Here is a 21,130-nt window from a genome sequence, read left to right on the forward strand (position 1 = left end):
TGTGTAGCATCATTCATGTGTCTTATGGCTAGAGTTTTTCCCCTCCCACCTCCATCTTCTTTCTTAGGAGACTCCAATCACATGTATATTTTGCAACTTAAAATTTTACTACAGTGAAATGAGTCTTTTTTAAATTTTTTGTCCCCAAGAGAGGGTCTTCTATTTTCTCTTTATTTTAATTATTTTCTTGCTATTTATTCAAGCTCCCTGATAATTTCTTCTATAATATCCATTGTACTTTTTATTCCAGATGTTGTAATTTTCATCTCTACAATTTTGATTTGGGTATTATTAATATAGATATTTTTTCTCTATATAATGTTTAATCTTTAGCTTTTTAAACAATTGGAAGACAGTTGTAATATCTGTTCTAATGACATCAGACACCTAGTCTGACATTTTAAAACCTATGTTACTTCTTAATTGGCTTTGTTTGGTTGACTTTTCTCCTTATTATGGGCCATGTTATTTTTTTCAATGCAAATCCTGAAATGTTTTATTGAATTTGAGAGACTGAATTTCACCTTGTTAAGTACTTGATATTTTTATATCTATATTCTTGTGTTCTATTCTATAAGGCAGTTACTAAGAAATCATTTGATATCTTCAAATCTTGCTTTTAAAATTTATTGATGTCTTACACATCAATGTTTCTCTCCCTCTCTTTCTTATTCCCTTCCCCTCTCTCTGTAAAAAAAAAATGAAATATTTAAAAGAATAGAAAATGTACACTTAAGATGGCAATGTAGCTAAACACAGCTCACCTCCTTGCATGGCCATGTCAAATCATAATTAACCAATTGGCAACCATCATTCAGAACCATCAGAAATCATCTGAATGACAGTTAAGAACTAGGGGATTAAAGAAGAAACCATGTTGAACTAGTAGGATGGTTAGAGATGCAGAAGGTACTGGTCCCACAACCATGTGTGACAGATAAAAATTTGGAGAGATATCTCAAGAGCAAGGGGTCTCAACCCCAAACCAGGCTCTCTAGCCCATGATTCCAGTCCCAGGAGATAAGTTTTCATAATTTATGGCTGTAAAAACCATAGGGCATTGAGCTGTGGAAGATGGAAACTTCTGGAATCCCAGGAAGTTCCTCTTAAAGGGCCCATGCATGGACTTAGACTCACTCCCTCTGAGCTCCTATGCCAAGGTGGCAGATTGAAAGCCACCAGACTCAAACAGAGGAGAAATAAACTATCTGGCATCAGGAAAAGAACTGGAGACAGCTTTCTCCCAGAGGGAACTGCTGGCAGAGGTCATTTTTCCTCTTCTGAGCCCTCTCCCAACAGAGCTGTATGTGGGCACCATAACTGAGACTCCATCAATCTGGCTTGTACTGTTTGCCCTACCCTGGTGATATCTTGAGGGTCTACCCCACCCAACTTTTCTACCCACCCAAGTTGTTTCTAATGGTTTTTCCATATGAATGTCTTCTCTTGGCTAATGTTTCAGGTTTTCCTAAATAATCTCAAACAAGAAACATCTGGCCTCAGGGAACCCCATACTTCTGTCTAGGTTGCCCCATGCCTGGCACTAGCAGCAGCTGGCCTTGGTTCACAGCTTGGACTTGCTTGTGCATCTCAGCCCAGCCCAAGTAGCAGCCATCTATAGCTCACTGTGTAGCTAATACTCTTTTGACCCTGGATAGAATACAAGTGGAAGCTGACCTTGGACATGAAAATAGCAATAAAGTCTCAACTACAAGAGAAGGGTATACAGATGTCACAGAGGGCACACCTTGAGTACCCAGTTTGCGTAATAAGGAGGCTGTGCCACTGGACCCTACAGGACACCTACTACATTAAGTCATTTATTAGGCATGGCAGACATAGTAACTCAATCTAACACATAAAAACAAACACAAGGAGGCAACCAAGTGAAAAGACAAAGAAACATGGCCCAAATGAAAGAACATAACAAAACCCCAGAAAAAGAATGAAAAAATGGAGAAAAGCAACCTATTAAACATAGATTCAAAACACTTGCTATAAGAATGCTCAGCGAACTTAGTGACCACTTCAACAACATAAAAAAGATCCACTCGGAAAACAAATGATACACAAATTGAAATAAAGAACATTTACAGGGAATCAACAGTAGAGTAGATGGTGCTGAGAATCAAATCAGCAGTTTGGAACATAAAGAAGCAAAAAACAACCAATTAGAACAAGAAGAAAAAAGAATAAAAAAAATGAAGATAGTTAAAAAACCTCTGAGACAACTTCAAGTGTACCAACATTTGCATCATAGGGGTGCTAGAAGGAGAAGAGAAAGAGCAAGAAGCTGAAAACTTATTTCAAAAAAATATGAAAGATAGCTTTCTTAACTTGGTAAAGAAAAATAAACATACAAGTAGGGGACACAGAGTTCCAAATAAAATGAACTCAAAGATGCCCCCTCCAAGCCACATCATAATTAAAATGCCAAAAGTTAAAGACAAAGAGAGAATCTTAAAAGCAGCAAGAGAAAAGCAGTTAGTTACCTACAAGTGAGCTCCCATAAGTCTGTCAACTGATTTCTCAATAAACTCCTAGAAGGCTCGAAGGGATTGACAAGAAATATTCAAAGTGATGGAAAACAAGGACCTACAACCAAGATTAATCTATCCAGCAAAGCTATACTTTAAAATTAAAAGACAGATAAAGAACTTTCAAAGAAGATAATGCTAAAAGACTTAATCATCACCAAACTAGTATTATATGAAATGTTAAAATGTCTTATTTGAGAAGATCAACAATATGAGCAAAAAAGTGCAATAAATACATATCTATTAACAATTGAAACTAAAAATAAATATCAAGCAGAACAAAAATAGAATCATACATACAGAGAATGCTTGGTTGCTTTCCAGATGGGATGGGGGTCAAGGGTATGGGTGAAAAGTTGAAGGGATTAAGGAGTGCAAATTGTAGTTACAGAATAGTCATGGAATAAGGATGTCCAACCTTTTGCATATCTGGGCCACACTGGAAGAAGAAGAGATGTGTTGGGCCATACATTAAATACATTGCAACCCATAATCACCACAAAGAATCTCATAATGTTTTAAGTAAGTTTATAATTCACTGTTAGGCCACATTCATAGCCAACCTGAGCCACATGTAGCCCATAGGCCACAGGTTGGACACCCCTAGTCATAGGGATATAAAGAACAGCATAGGGATTAGAGAAGTGATAGAATATATATGCAGGACCCATGGACATAGACAACAGTATGGGGATTACCTGAGCAAGGTGAGGGTTTGGTGTAAGGGGACAAAGGGTGAAAATAGGGACAACTATAATAGCATAAACAATAAAATATAATTTTAAATATTCTTTAGGTGTGACCAAAGTAGTGTTGAGTTTAGGTATAATAATTTCCCTGTACTGAAACAAAAATATTATCAGTCTCATGGATTATGAACAAATCATTCTTACTAGTGGAAACAGGTGCTATTCCCAGTACTGTGTGAACACCAGGTACAGTCCTCTTTAATCAATTTGTGTGTCTAAATACCTTTGAGGTATTTGCCTCCCCAGCCACTACCCACTGCTAACATTACTAAAATATATGTGTATATGTTTGTATGTGTGTGTAATCACTCTGCTTTTGAATACTTGAATGTTCCCCTCTGCAGATTTTCAGGGTTCTCATTCTCTGTTCCTCTCTACTCTTCATATTTCAGATATTTGATCTCTACCCACTTATCAAATTATCAGTTTTATCTCCTTAATTCAGGGAGAGCACCAGGCTCCATTAGCCCCCAAAATAGTAAAATCCTTTACAGCAGTCTGAAACTCTCTAGGCAGTAAACCAGAATAATCATAGAGCCTGTCTTGTTTGTTGCTCATTATTCTAGGATTACTGTGCTTTGTTGCTTGTTGTCTAATATTATACACACAGATCTTTCATATATTTTGTCTGTTATTTTAGTTGTTTCACGTGTCATGATAAAACTGGTAACATTACATTCTGATTTGAAATAGAAACCTCATATCAATTAGTTTCAATAATCTTCAAAAGTCATACCATAGTAGAAAAGCAACTTAGAAAGTAAATTAATATTTTAACCAGGATTTTACTTCTAATATTAGTGTACCTATTTGTGATGATTAACTTCATGTGTTAACTGGAATGGGCTAAGGCATGACCAGATAGCTGGTAAACATTATGTCTGTCTGTGTCTTTGAGGATTTTTCTAGAAGAGTTCAACATTGAAATCACTAGACTGAGTAAACAAGATCATCCTCATGAGTGAGGGTAGGCAATACCCAGTTTGTTGAGGGTCTGAATAGAACAAGATGACTAAAGAAAGGGAAATTTACTCTCTGCTTGAGTTTTGCTCTTGCCCTGGGACAGTTGTGTTCCTGGTTCAAAGGGCTTTTAGATTCAAACTTGGACTTCCGCAATGGGTTTTCTTCCTTTGCAGGTCTTTAAGTTAGATGAATTACATCAACAGCTTTCCTGGTTCTCCAGCTTACAGAAAGTAGATAATGGGACTTCCCAGCCTCCATAACTATGAGATCTAATATCCATAATAAATCTCCTAGTATATAACTATATATAGTTATATAGTTATCTCCTAATAGTTAAATATATATTATATAGTTATAGTATATAACTATAGTTATATACTAGGATATATATATATATATATATATATATATATAGTCTGTTACTCTGGAGAAACCAAACTAATATACTACCTTGACCATACCTTGCTTTTGAAAGAATGAAAATTCTGGAGGAATCTTTAAGTAATGGGAGAACTGATCATGCTGAGGAATTTAGCATATTAAAAATTCTAGGAAAAGTTACATTGCTAGGAAACCAGAAAGTGAATAAATTTGGTGTGATGTAAAATAAAAAAATATATACTAGTAAAAAAAGAGATCATGAAACAAACATACACACAGAAACAGAAATATTTTAAATTTTGAATCTACTGAAACTACTACCTTTGTTTCAAATATTTGTGAATATTATGAGGAAGGAAAATATCAAAATATAAGGACTTTCTGCAAGTCTTATGGAAATGCTCTATAGAAGAAAAAATATTGTGTCACTTTTTGGAGATCACAGTGGGTTAAATGGAACATACTCACAGGATCACTTGGTTTGAGGGCTCTTCTGAGAGTGCCCATGGGAACTCCTTCATTTGACCCTTAAGTGGTCACATATTCTGTGATGTGCAAGGCTAAAATTGAAATGACCTAATTAAATGACAAAAACTCTACTACAACCCATATAAATCTTAAATTAGTACATCTAATATATTGCCCGGATATTGGGATGGACTTTTAAATAGTCATTTTTAATATTTATTATTAAAATGTTATTTACATTGAAAGATTAATTGGGCATTGCCATGAAATATCCAAGTATTTATATTTAAGAAATCACCTTATTACATATTAAAATAATAGAAAAAGTACTTTTAAAAAACTGTAAGTTCTATAGAAAAATTATTATGTGTATCAGTTTTTAAACATTTTTCTGTTTTCTCTAGGTGTTTTAATATACATTTAAACTTATCATAGTGACCTAAAATTTATATTATTCCAAGACAAATATAATATAAAAGCCTTTTAAGTATAATTTTTATTCCTTCCCTTTCATATTCTCTACAATTTTGTCATGCATTATTCTTAATATCATAATCCCTACAATGTAGAGATTGAATATAATTAATATTATATTGTCAGTTTACTGTTCAACTTAATATTGCAATCTCCATAGTTTACAGATTATTACAGAGATTGCAATATTAAATATTTTTATTTAGACAACCAATTATTTTTAGAAAAATGGAAAATAATTGGGGCCCCTGACTGGTGTAGCTCAGTGGATTGAGTGCAGGCCTGTGAACCAAAGCATCACTGGTTTGCTTCCCAGTCAGGGTACATGCCTGGGTTACAGGCCAGGTCCCCAGTATGGAGTGTTCTAGAGACAACCATACACTGATGTTTCACTCCCTCTCCTTCTCCCTCACTTTCCCATCTCTCTAAAATAAATCAATAAAATCTTTAAAAAAGACAAGAATTAGGGTTTTTAATTCTTTTTTATCCTTTCTTGAATTCTTTATTTTATTATGTATTTTCAGTTCCTATCTGTCTTCATACTCCTTTTGCCTTAAGACGTTTCTTTAACATTTATTTCAATGAAAATCCATTGACAATGAATGAACTCTTTCAGCATTTATTTCTCCATAAATTTCTTTTTTTAAAATATTTTATTTATTTATTTTTAGAGAGGGAAGGGAGGGAGATAGAGAGAGAGAGAAACATCAATGTGTGGTTGCTGGGGGTTATAGTCTGCAACCCACACATGTACCCTGGCTGGGAATCGAACCTGGGACACTTTGGTTCCCGGCCTGCGCTCAATCCACTGAGCTACGCCAGCCAGGGGTATAAATTTCTTTATTTCATTGATATTTATACCTTTATATTCAACAATGCAGAATTTTTGGTTGATTTTTTCATTTTAGTTGTCTTAAAATTTTATATTATTGCCACCTGGCTTGCAGAGTTGCTGACATGCAGCTCATTGTTAAGTTTTTGTTGTTGTTTGTTTCCTGTTGGGTAATAATATTGAATAATATTGTTTCTTTTCTGTGGATGAATTTTGTTTTTTAATCTTTGGTTTTTAGCAGTTTATGATTATTTTCAGTGTGTGTTAACTTACTTTTTGTTTAATCATTCTTGAGAGGTTTTGATCTTATTGGATCTATGCTGTCTTTTCTATTAAGACTTCAAAATTCTCTGTTATCTCTTTATATTTATTTATGTATGCACATATATATTTTTTTCAGTCCCATTTCTTTGTTATCTTCTGAGACTCCAATAAAATGTATTTTATTCCATTTTATATTATCACTTCTTTTATTTTTCCTTTTTTGTATTTTTATTTATTTTTTGTTGTTGTTCAAATACATTTGTTTCCATTTTCACCCCCACCAAAGCCCTCAACCCACCCATCCTTACCTCCCACCCTTGAACCTACTCCCTTTGGCTTTATCCATGTGTCCTTTATACGTGTTCCTTGATGGACCTTCTCTTATTTTCCCCCATTATTCCTCTCCCCACTCCCCTCTGGTTATTGTCAGTTTGCTCTTTATATCAATGTTTCTGCTTATATTTTGCTTGCTTGTTTTGTTGACTATGTTCCACTTATAGGTGAGATCATATGGTATTTGTCTTTCACTACCTATATTATTTCACTTAGCATAATGCTCTCCAGTTCCATCCATGATGTCATGAAGAGTAGGAGCTCCTTCTTCCTTTCTGCTGTGTAGTATTCCACTGTGTAAATATTCCAGTTTTTTGATCCATTCATTTACTGATGGGCATTTAGGTTGCTTCTAGCACTTGGCTATTGTAAATTGTACCACTATTAACATGGAGGTGCATGGGTTCTTTTGAACTGGTGTTTCAGGATTCTTAAAGTATAATCCCAGCAGTGGTATTCCTGGGTCAAAATTCAGTTCCATTTTTAGTTTTCTGAGGAAATTCCATATTGTTTACCACACTGGCTCCACCAGTCTGTATTCCCACCAACAGTCTACTAGTATTCCCTTTTCTACACAACCTTCCTAGCACTTGTTGTTTGTTGATTTGTTAATGACGGCCATTCTGACCAGTAAGAAGTGGTATCTCATTGTGGTTTTACTTTGCATGGCTAGTGATAAGGAGCATCCTTTTATATGTCTCTGGGCCCTCTGTGTGTCCTCCTTGTAGAAGTGTCTGTTCAGGACCTTTGACCATTTTTTAATTAGATTTTTTGTCTTCTTGATGTTTTGAGTCTGACTTTGAGGCTGGCTCACTAGTGCCATGAATCATCCCTCCTGCCTCCAACACAAATTCTGTGTCTGGTCACAAGCAATGATGTTCTAAACGAGTAGCAAGAATGTGAAGAGAAACCCTCTCTGTGACACAGATGTGCAGAGACTGCTGGAAGTGCAGAGAGTCAGCAGTTATGTGAAAAAAAAAATGTTTATATTGAGAATAAAAGTGCAGGTATATTTGGGATACTAACCTTCTTAGCATTCACTATATGGCAGTAGTTCAAAATGTAAAACCCTGTCTATATTTAACAAAAAAAAATGGCTCTTCAGGCTATTATTCCCTTTCAACAAATATCACTCTTAATGCTTATCATCTGATACCTAGAATATTATAATAATTATGTACCTGGTATTCTTTATTCATGTTCCCCCTTCAAAATGTTCCCATAAAAATTACTTTACTGCCCTGTCAGGTATAGTTCAGTAGATTGAGTGCTGGCCTATGAACCAAAGGATTACTGGTTCGATTCCCAGTCAGGGTATATGCCTGGGCTGTGGGCCAGGTCCCCAGTAGGGGGCACGTGAGAGGCAACCACACACTGGTGTTTTTCTTCCTGTCTTTCTCCTTCCCCTCTCTCTAAAAATAACTTAAAAATCTTTTAAAAATTTACTTTGACTGAGGAATGTCTTTTGAACAATGATAGACTCCATATTTTCCTCACAAACTCATCAGGGTTAATCCTGCCCTTAGATTATTTCTTATAATTTCTATTCCTTTCAAATCCCAGTTGAGCTGAAAGATTTCTAATAAACCTTTCCTGTGAAACAACAAGGCCTTATTTCATCATCTTGTCCTTTTTCTTCATGTTCATTTATGGATTCTGATATTAAAACATTCATGTGTATATTTTTTCAGTCTGAATATAAAATATTCTCAGTCTGAGTATCACAGTGCCCTAACTTGAAAACACATGCCTCTAACAACAGTTAAATGTCATACAAATCTTTTGTGTGTGCCCACAGACTAGCATAAGGAGAACAACAGTGTCACCATTTTATAGTTCAATTTTCCTGCTTGTATTAAACACAGTGGTAAATATTTATTGAGAAATTATTATATGTCAGGCATTGTGATTCACTTGATATATATAATGATATACATATATACACATAATTATAAAAGCTCAATAACTGAGTGCTACTATTATTTCTCTTTTACAAGTAAGAATATTGAGTTTTAAAGATATTGATTTATTTGCCTCGAAAGCACAGAGAAAATTGGAATTCTGCAATTCTTGATGAGCCAAACATATGATAATAGGAAAATCAGTGCATACCAAATGTGCATACCCAAGCTATCACAGATGTCAGGAATCCTCCGAGTTGCTAGTCTCTAGTTGAGTACAACTCTCGAATTGTGGCTAATGTGGGGTACCGTTTTCTATATCGTATACTTCAACTTACATGTTTTGTTTAAAACGACATGCTGGTATTTCAAGTCAACTAATACATTTCAGCAGATTAAATTTCTTATTTATGGTTCTAAGTTTGTGTTGAAGATATGTGTCTGATAATATCACTGTTTAATTAAATCAAGAGAAAATAAGTCTGATGGTTCATTACAACAATGGAGGGTGGTTCATTTCTCTCCATTCAACAAAATAAATTCCCTCACCTAAAATAAAATATTTTGTTACTGTGACTTGGGATTAAAATAACGAAGTACAGTTTATAGAGATTTTATATGGATATATAGGCACTAGGAAGGGGAAAGGTCCTCTGAGTCCTGCTATGCAATCAGGAATCTGTCACTTATATCCACGGGACAGGTGGAAGCTTGACCACATGTAGATCCATCTGAAAAGAAGCTGTGAAAGTTATAGCTTTATGGGAGATGAGTAAAATCCTTCAGTGTTTTCCCATTTTCCTGAGTTGTGTTCTCCAAAAAGGGTATTTCACTTTATAAGAACATTTCACTTGTATTCCAAATAATATGCCAATAAATGTAAGTTGTATTTATATGTTCTTTAGTCAACCATCTTCATTGTTGACAAATACTAAGCTGTATAAAATACCTAAGTATTTCCTCTCTGGAATGCTATCAAGCCAGAATGCTCTTATTCTATCACTTTAACACAAGGATAGACCATTAGTCTGTGAGGTTTCAAGGTCTTAGAAAGGCATATTACTATAAGGCATTTATTACTATAAAAGGCATTTATTACTATAAAATAAAAACTATGTCCTCCTTATTGTATTGCCATTAAATAATATTTTTTAAAGATTTTATTTATTTTTAGAGAGAGGGGAAGAGAAGGAGAAAGGAAGGGAGAGAAACAATATGTGGTTGCCTTTCATGCATCCCCAACTGGGGACCTGGCCTGCAACCCAGGCCTGTGCCCTGATTGGGAATTAAACTGGTGACCCTTTGGTTCTCAAGCCAGTACTCAATCCACTGAGCCATACCAGCCATGGCTAAATAACATTTTTACCTTTTTTCCATTTCTGCCAATAAAATTTTGTTCTATAGGCCTGCTTTTAATTTCTATAATGAAATCATAGAATCTAACCTTAAAAATGAAAGTTTTTATAATTACCTGAAAGAGTCTGGGAAAGAGAGAAAAGAGATGTCCCTTCTTACAACTATACAAAGAAATAAAATTCTATATCTTAAGCTACTTTTAAAAATCTGATTTGATAAGATATTAAGAATGTTCCCAAGAATATAATTTGTTCTCCTCAGCAATATGAAAGAAACATGTGAATAGTCATAACTGTTACTAGAATTTCTTCTGTTTATTGTTCAAAAGAAATCCATTCTCTTTTAATATATATATTTTTAATTTTATTTAATTTTATTTTTATACAAAGGTGAAGGAAAGGAGAGAGGGGGAGAAACATCAAGGTGTGACTGTGTCTCACACATCCACTACTGGGGACCTGGCCCACAACCCGGGCATGTGCCCTGACTGGGAATCGAACCAGCAACACTTTGGTTTGCAGGCCCAAACTCAATCCAGTGAGCTACACCAGCTAGGGCCATTCTCTGTTAATATATTTTTTAAACCAAAAGGTCTTTGAGACTCCAAAGGCTTTAGGAAGTATTGCTTTGTTCTGTGAAAATAATGTCCTAGAGGAATCTGCAATTTTGTTGCCTTATTGTTAAGGTTTTGACCTCATAACAAATTATAAATAACCTCTCTGTATGTCTAAGAGGTTTTTTTAACTTTTATGACAAATTAAAAGACAATTATTAGCACTTTTCTTTAAAAAAAAGAATGTTTCACTTGAGAAAAACAAATATTAATATCTGCTTTAAGTTTTTGCTTACACTTTAAAATAAAAAACAAAGATTTATTCCATGTTTAATTTATTTAGCTAACACTACAGCTAACATTTCATGCCCAGCACATTTCTTTTTCAAATCTTATAAAACTTGATGATATTATTAATGGAGAACCTGCTGCTTCTTGGGTAGTTTAGGAAAAACTTAAAAAGAAATGGCCCCAGGAGAAGATCCTTGATCTTATAAAATTCTGTAGCTTACTCCTGTTTATATAGCATCTCATTGAATACAAATGTAAGCAGAAGGTTAGGTTATTTATTTGAAGCACTGAATGACTATCAGAAAAAAGATGCTAATAGGTAAGAAAATCAGGTAAGCATTATTTGAATTTCATTCTATTATTTTTTGGTTTTATTTTCTTTAATGTTTTACTTATAGGGGCTATATGACAATCCATTTTTTGACTACCTAAGGTACCTTTTTATACTTTTATTACCACAAATAATAATACAATAACAATGACAGAAAAAAATTGGCTGGTTTTCATAAATTGTTCCAGCAATACTGGTTAAAAATAGGGATTGTTTATAGCTTTCTTTCACTCTTTTTTGAAGAGTTTTGGCTTATTCAAAGTGGGGTGTTTTGAAATTTTAAATCTGTGCAAATATGCACATTATCACCAATAAACTCTGTAAAATATATTCTGTTTTTATGCTGGATTTACATTTTACTCATAAAATATGAATAATATAAAAATAAATTTTTAAACCAATTTCAGTACACAGTTCTGTGGCATGAAGAACACCCATGTTGTTGTGCAATAGTCACCACTATATGTTTTCAAAACATTTCTTCTTCGCCCACTAAAACTTTGTGACCAACAAACACTGACTTCCCTCTCTCCTCTTCCCCTGCTCCTGATTACCCCCATTCTACTTTTTGTCTCTTCGAATTAGACTTCTCTAAGTAATCTGACTACTATTCATGTAAGTAGAATAATACAATATTTGTCCTTTGGGGGCTGGTTTATTTTACACAGTACGTGATGTCTTCAAGGTTCATTCATATTGTAGCATATATTACTTTTTTCTTTCTTTTTATGGCTGGAAAATATTCTATTACATGTATATACCATATTATATTCATCCATTTTCCTGTCAATAGATACTTGGATTGCTTCTGCACTCTAGCTATTATGAGTAATGCTGCTGCGATGAACATGATTGCACATGTCTGTCGGACACCCTGTTTTTATTCTCTCTGATATGTGTTTGTATTTTTATCAAAGTAAAATGTATAATATTTTTAAAGTGTTTTAAAATGAAAAGGCATAACTTTAGTAAAATATTAGGAAGTTGGTTGCAGAAAAAAAGAAGAGGAATTAAATCAAATTCAATAATCAATATTAAAGAATTTTAAGAAGAATGAAAATATCAACAAAGAATTAAAAAGTGATTTATTCAATACACAGATAATTTTCACATGTAGTCATATGTCTACTTGTGAACTTGTATTTTGTATAATTTTATTTTATAGATTTCTAAGACTGTGAGCAATTTTAGAATGTTGTTATATTGCAAAATAAATTGAAACATGACTTGCATTTGGATATACTGACCCTGAAAACAAGGTGGACAGTATTGAGTGTAATTAAAAATTAGCATATAATAGCAGAACTAGTCTTCTAAAATTAGAAAATATATATATACATATGTATTTTGTTTAGAGATTCAATTAAAGCATCCAATTAAGTGATCATTTAAAACTACTGGGCAGTAAACAGTAGGAGAAAAAAAAAAACAACAACATTTACAACAGTATCAAAATCTATAGTACTTAGTAATAAATCTGAAAACAATACAAAACACCTGTGTACTAAGAACTACAAAAAATTGCTGAGAGTAATTAAAGGTAATTTAAATAAATGGAGTTCACAGGTCATAAAACTCAACATTTTTAAGATATTTCTTCTCAACTCTATCTATTTCAATGCCAATGAAAATCTTAGCTGTTTTTTTTCTTTTTAGAACTCAACAAGCTGATGCTAAAATTCACATAGAAATGTAAACGACCTAAAATGTCAATCATTTTGAAAAGGAACAAATTTAGATAGCAAACACTTCCTGGTTTTGAGACTTATTCTAAAAGTTACAGTTATCAATATAGTGTAGTAATAGTATAACAATAGATAAACTATAGGAACAGTACAGAAACACCAGAAATAAATGCATACATATATGGACACTAATTTTAAAAAGAGGGTCAAAGGCATTTCATAGCATAAGGGTAATATGTTGAACAAACGATGCTGAACCAGTTTTACAGATACATATAGATAATATAGATTTAGATATAGATAGGTATAGATATCTCAAGACTTATACCTGGGAGGCATCAATGAAGGCAAATTACAAAGGGGAAGCAGGAAGCTTTGGGGGTAACAGTCCTGTTGCTTATCTTGTCCATCAAAATTAATCTGATTATACACTTTAAATATGTACAATGTTACACATAAATTATACATCAATAGTTATAAAATGTCTTCCAGGTATACATTTTACTGTATATAAATACATGCTCCATATATAAAATTACAAAAATATAATTCATAAGGGTAAAAATGTGTAAATATAGGCAAGAAACATTACAGGAATATTTTTCAGTCCATACTGGACTTGTCTGGTTCTTGATGGGCACTTGTATGTATAGTAACAGTGGAAAGATGAAAGATCTTTCCTAAAGTGTGATATCCCAAATAACCTTCAACTCCTTGGGGGTCTAAATAGCCAATTATTAGATATCTACAATATTTTCTTCATCTCAGACATATATTTATGTTTTTCTTTACTGTATTATCAGAAGATGAATGCAGCTGGACACACATTGTTTATCTTTCAACTTTCTCCTTAGGTTAGAATGCTGTTTAAATTCTTAGAGGAGGGAGAAGTGTTTGATTATTTCATTAAGCATTTTTTTTTCTGTGAGGGATATAGTACATTCTTGGAATATATCACTTTATTGAAATTTTCCAGAAATATTAAAAGATATATAGTATTTGTTTATCTACAGAAGTCAAAGAAGGTATATTTGTTTATTACAGCTGGCATAACAAAGCAACACAGGGTGGCTTACAGAAGAACATTTTATCTCATAGTTCTATAGGCTAAGTCTGATATCAGACATCAACAGGGTTGGTTTGTCCTAAATACTGTCTTTGTCTTGTAGGTGGTGCTCTCCTCTTTGTCTTTACATGGCCTTCTTCCCTGTGCATGTTTGTGTCCTAATTCCTGCTCTTCTAAGGACTCCAGTCACATCGGATTAGGACTCACACTAAGGACCTCATTTTACTTTGTTAATATATTATCTCCAGTGCAACTTGTAACCACAATGATATACCACTTTACACCAGTCAGAATGGCCATCACTAATAAATTAACAAACATGTGCTGGTGAGCTTGTGGAAAAAGGGAAACCTAGTATACTGTTGGTGGGAATGCAGACTAATATAGCTGCTGTGGAAAACAGTATGCAATTTCCTCAGAAAACTAAAGATCGAATTGCCTTTTGATCCAGTGATCCCACTGCTGGGATTATACCCCAAGAATCCTGAAACGCCAATTCAAAAGAGCCTATGCACCCTAAGCCAAGTGCTGAAAACAGTCTAAGTGCCCATCAGTGTATGAGTGGTTCAAAAAACTGTAGTACATTTACACAATGGAGTGCTACACAGCAAAGAGAAAGAAGGAACTCCTACCCTTTGCAACAGTATGGATGGAACTGGAGAGCATTATGCTAAGTGAAATAAGCCAGCTGGTAAAAGAAAAATACCAAATGATCTGACCTATAAGTGAAATCTAGTCAACACAACAAACATTTGAGAAAAATAGAACCAGAGACTTGGAAATACAGAACAAATTAATAGTGACCAGAGGAGAGGAAGGAGAGGGATAATGGAGAAAATAGGGGAAGGGGCAAGCAAAGGAACATAAATAGAGGACTCATAGGCACAGACAATGGGGGGATTGACTGTTGGATTAGGAGGTATGGGGTAGGGGTGAGCAATGGAGAAAAGGGCAGGACAACTGTAACTGAACAATAAATAAGTAAATACATAAATACCTTATCTCCAAATACAGTAACAGTCTGAAGTAGTGGAGATAAGGACTTCAACATATGGCGTTTTTTTTTAGGGGAGAGCACAATTAACCTCATAACAGGAAGTTATATATCTTCAACATATTGTTTGAGTCATAAAATGGTACAGCCACCCTGTCATAGCTCTTTGCAACAATGCCTATTTTTAAATTACATGTATGGGGGTGACACTGGTTAATAACATTATACAAGTTTCAAGTGTAAATTTCTGTGATACCTGATCTATATATTGCATTGTGTGCCCACCACACAAAGTCAAATCATCTTCCATCACCATATATTTGAGTCTCCTACCCTTTACTATCCCCCACTCCCATTCTAATAATTATCATGCTATTGTCTGTGTCTGAGTGTCTGTTTGCTTATTTGTCCTCTTTCTTCATCCACCAATGCCCCTTGGTAATTATTAAAGTACAGGTTAGGGGTACTAGAATGAAAGGAAAAACAAACTATTATTTCCTGATACATGCAGACTAAGTATATTTCTTTTCTTTTTTTTTTTTTTAAGATTTTATTTATTTATTTTTTAGAGAGGGAAGGGAGGGAGGGAGGGAGAGAGAGAGAGAGACAGAGACAGAGAGAGAGAGAAACATCAATGTGTGGTTGCTGGGGGTTATGGCCTGCAACCCAGGAATGTACCCTGGCTGGGAATCGAACCTGGGACACTTGACTAAGTATATTTCTACTAATTAATTCATAACAGGTTCCACTTTACCATATGCAATTTATTATCTTTAACCAAAAAAAGAACCCATTGATAAATGCACAGGTTTTTTCTCTTTTCATGTGCCTTCCAAAATAGGACAGTTCTTCAGATGGCTTGTTCTATTAGCACTCCAGAAATACTGAATTCTGGCTTTAATCAAGTAATTCAGAAGGAGATGGTGGTGGCAAGATGGTTTGGAGCAGAGTCCACTTCCCCCAACACATGTGTGAAACACCTAGCCAATCTTCTGAGGAACAGGGAGAACAGCCAACAGTATCCCACCATATATGAACATTGGAGGACAAAAAGTATACAGGATATTGAAAAAATCAGATGAGTAGGTGGGAGCTCTTAATAACAGTATACCCACTGGAAGAAGAAACCCACCAACAAAGGAACCACCAACAGATAACAACAGAAGAAGGTGAAGGAGGGAGTGGAAACCACACTAACCTCAACCCAGGACCGATCTGGAAATACAACTAAATGTTGGAGAAATTACCCAGGACAAACAAATGAACAAGAATGAGAGAGAAGCCTCAAAACCATACACAGAGAGGAGAACCAGCTTCAGTACAACCTCTCCACACCTGCACAACAGAGTACAACAGGTGGTGGAAGGAGTGACCCTCAGTTAACCAGCTGGAGGGAAGGACCAACCAAAGAGAGACCCAACAACAATTAAAACCCAAAGACATACAAAAAGCCAACATAAATGACAGCATAAGACCAGAGAGCTCAGGAGATCAAGGAGACTGCACCACTAAATCTCAGAGGTCTTCTACCATAGAAGTCAAACCATAAATCCAGGGAGTCAGAACAGATCGATTTAAGAAGCAGAGGCTAACAAGAAGAGTCTCACAAACAATGGGAAGACAAAGAAACAATCCCCAAATGAAAGGGAAGGAGGAAGCCTTAGAAAGAATGCTAAATGAAACAGAGGCAACTTGGCCCTGGCTGGCGTAGCTCAGTGGATTGAGCGCAGGCTGGGAACCACAGTGTCCCAGGTTCGATTCCCAGCCAGAGTACATGCCTGGGTTGCAGGCCATAACCCCCAGCAACCACACATTGATGTTTCTCTCTCTGTCTCTCTATCTCCCTCCCTTCCCTCTGTAAAATAAATAAATAAATAAAATCTTAAAAAAAAAAAAAGAAACAGAGGCAACACAACTATCAGATATTGAGTTCAAAGCAATGGCTATAAGGAAGCTCAATGAGCTCACAGACAATTACAAAAAACTACAGGGGAACTACAATGTACTCACTACAAACTATATCAACATGAAAAATGAAATAGAAATTATCAACAAGGGCCAAGAGGAAATGAAGAATACAATTTCTGAACTGAAGAACACAGTAGAAGGGATCAAATGCAGGCTAGATGAAGCAAAGGATCAGATCAGTGAGCAGGAGGACAAAATATAAAGAAACACCCAGAACATACAAGAAAAGGAAAAGAAGCTAAGAAAGAATGAAGAGGGGTTAAGGGAAATGTAGGATGACATAAAAGGTAATAATATCTGTATAATATGGATACAAGGAGGAGGAGGAGAAGAGCAAAGGATAAAAAACCTGTTTGAAAAAGTAATAATGGAAAACTTCCCTAATTTGATGACTGAAAAAGTCACACAAATCCAGGAAACACAGAGAGTCCCAATCAAGAGGAAACCAAAGAGGCCCACTACAAGACACATCATAATTAAAATGGCAAAATTCTAAGACAAAGAGAGAATCTTAAAGGCAGTAAGGGAGAAACAGGAAGTAACATAAAAGGGACCCCCTGATAAGGTTAGCAACTGACTTCTCAATGGAGACACTCCAAGCTAGAAGAAAATAGCAAGAAATATTCCAAGTAATGAGAACCAGAGGCATGTAACCAAGGCTACTTTATCCAGCAAGTCTCTCAATCAAGATAGAAGGCCAAATAAGTAGCTTCCCAGACAGAAGAAGTCTAAAAAAATACACCTCCTTCAAACCAGCTCTGCAAGAGATCCTAAAGGGAATGCGTTAAGGGAAGGAAGGAAAAGAGAGAGAGGAACACAGGTACAAAAATGGCAATGAATAAGTACCTATCAATAATAACCTTAAACATAAATGGATTAAATACCCCAATCAAAAGACAGAATAGCTGAGTGGATAAGAAATCATGACCCACACATATGCTGCCCACAAGAGACCCACCACAGAACAAAAGACCTACACAGACTGAAATTGAAGGGATGGAAATAAATATTCCAAGGAAATGGACAGGAAAAAAAGCTGGAGTAGGAATATTCATACAGACAGAATAAAAAAAAAAAAAAGCCATTAAAAGAGACCCAGAAGGTCTCTTCATAATACTCAAGGGAAGAATCTATCAAGAAGTCATAAATATTGTAAATGTATATTCACCCAACATAGGAGCATCCAAATACATAAAGAAAAACTTGGAGGACTTCAAGAAAGACATAGACAGCAACACAGTTGTAGTAGAGAATTTTAACACCCCACTGTCAAAAATGGACAGATCTTCCAAACAAAATATCAACAAACATATTGTGGCATTGAACAATGTCCTACATCAAATAAACTTGACTAATATATATAGAGAGAGACTTTCAGCCCAAAGAAGCAAAATAAACATTCTTTTCAAATATACATGGACATTTTCAAAGATAGACCACATGATAGAACACAAAACAAGCCTCAACAAATTCAAGAAAATTGAAATCATACCAAGCATTTTCTCGGATCACACAGGACTGAAACTGGACACCAACCTCAAAGAAAAAAAACTCAAAACACCCAAATTCATGAAGATTGACTAGCATGCTATTAAACAATGAATGGGTCAAGAATGATATTAGGGAAGAAATCCAAAAGTTTCTGAAAACAAATGAAAATGAACTCACAACAGTCCAAAACTCATGGGACACAGTGAAAGCAGTCCTCAGAAGGAAGTTCATAGGCATGCAGGCCTACCTAAAAAAGATAGAAACATTTCAAATAAACAACATAACAAACCTACAAGAACTGGAGGGACAACAACAAAGACAGCCCTGAGCAAGTATAAGAAAGGAAATAAACAAAATCAGAGCAGAATTAAATGAGAGAGAGACTCAAAGAACAATCCTAAGGATCAATGAATCCAGGACCTGGTTCTTTGAAAACATAAACAAGATCAACAAGCCTTTAAGCAGACTCATCAAGCAAAAAAGAGAGAGGACCCAAATAAATACAATAAAAAATGAAAGAGGAGAGATTACAACTGATACCACAGAAATACGAAGGATTGTAAGAAATTACTACAAAGAACTATATGCCAAGAAATTTGAAAATCTAGGTGAAATGGACAAATTTCTAATAGAAAAATAGAATCTTCCAAAACTCAATAAAGAAGAAACAAAAAGCTTGAACAGAACAATAACAGGTGATGAAATTGAAGCAGTAATCAAAAAGTTTCTGACACACAAAAGCCCTGGACCAGGCAGTTTCACAGGAGAATTTTACAAAGCATTTAAGGAAGAGCTAACCCCTATCCTTCACAGATTATTCCAAGAAATCCAATAAGATGGAGGCCCCCAAAATCTTTTCTGTGAAGCCAGTATTGTCCTAATCCCAAAGCCAGATAAAGACATAACAAAGAAAGAAAACTTCAAGCCAATGTTGCTAATGAACCTAGAAACAAAATCCTCAACAAAATACTGGCAAACTGCATACAGCAATAGATTAAAAAGATCATACATCATGATCAAGTGGGATTCATTCCAGGGTTGCAAGGATGGTACAATATTTGCAAATCAGTAAATGTAATAAATCACATAAACAAAATGAAAGAAAAAAAATCACATGATCAAATCTATAGATGCAGAAAAAGCATTTGATAAGATACAGTACCCATTTATGATAAAAAGACCCCACAAAGTGGGAATAGAGGGAGCATTCCTCCACATAATAAAGGCCATATTGAGAGAACTATAGCCAACATCATACTCAATGGACAAAAACTTAGAGTTTTCCCACTAAGATCAGGAACAAGACAAAGATGTCCACTTTCACCACTTTTATTCAGCATACTACAGGGAGTTTTAGCCACAGCAGTCAGACAAGACAAAAAAAATAAAAGGCATCCAAACTGGAAAGGAGGAAGCAAAACTGTCATTGTTTGCAAATGACATGATAGTGTACATAGAAAATCCTATAGACTCCACCAAAAAATGACTGGACCTACTAAGTGAATTTGGCAAAATAGTGGAATACAAAGTCAATGTGCAGAAACAGGTATTTTTGTACATCAACAATGAAACAGAAATCAGGAAAAAGTCCCATTTAATATAGCAACAACAAAAAAACTAAGGTATCTAGGAATACACCTAAGCAAGAATGTAAAACACCTGTACTCAGAAACCTGTATAATACTGTAGAAAGAAAATTAAGGAATACACAAAAAAATGGAAGTATGTACCATGTTCATGGATTGGAAGAATGAACATCATCAAAATGTCCATTCTATCCAAAGCAACTTATAGATTCAATGCAATCCCTATTAAAGTACCAATGACATATTTCCCAGATATAGAATAAACAGTTCAGAAATTTATATGGAACCATAAACAACCCCAAATTGCTGCAGCAATTTTGAGAAAGAAGAACAAAGTAGAAGGGATCACAATACCTGATATCAAACTGTATTACAAGGCCACTATAATCAAAACAGCCTGCTACTGGCTTAAGAGAAGACACATGGACCAATGGAACAGAACAGAGAGCCCAGAAATAAACCCAAGTCTCTAGGGACAAAGAGGGCAGAAACATAAAATGAAGTAAAAATAGCCCCTTCAACAAATGGTGTTGGGAGATCTGGACAGCTACATGCGAAAAATAAATAAATAAATAAAACTCGATCTCCAACTTGCACCATACACAAAAATAAATTCAAGGGGGTTAAAGTCTTAAATATAAGTCATGACACCATAAAAGTCCCAGAGGAAAACTTCAACAGGGAAATCTCAGACATTCCATGCAGCAACATCCTCACTGATATGTCCCCTACTCAGGGAACATAAAGGAAAGAATAAATGAATGGGACATGATCAAATTAAAAAGCTCTGCATGGCTAAAGAAAACAGCATTAAAATAAAAAGACAATCAAACATGTGGGAAAATATATTTGCCAATGATACCTTAGACAAGGGTTTAATCTCCGAAATAAAGAGCTCACATGACTT

This window comes from Phyllostomus discolor, chromosome 3 (assembly GCF_004126475.2).
Source record: "Phyllostomus discolor isolate MPI-MPIP mPhyDis1 chromosome 3, mPhyDis1.pri.v3, whole genome shotgun sequence".
Classification (NCBI taxonomy): domain Eukaryota; kingdom Metazoa; phylum Chordata; class Mammalia; order Chiroptera; family Phyllostomidae; genus Phyllostomus; species Phyllostomus discolor.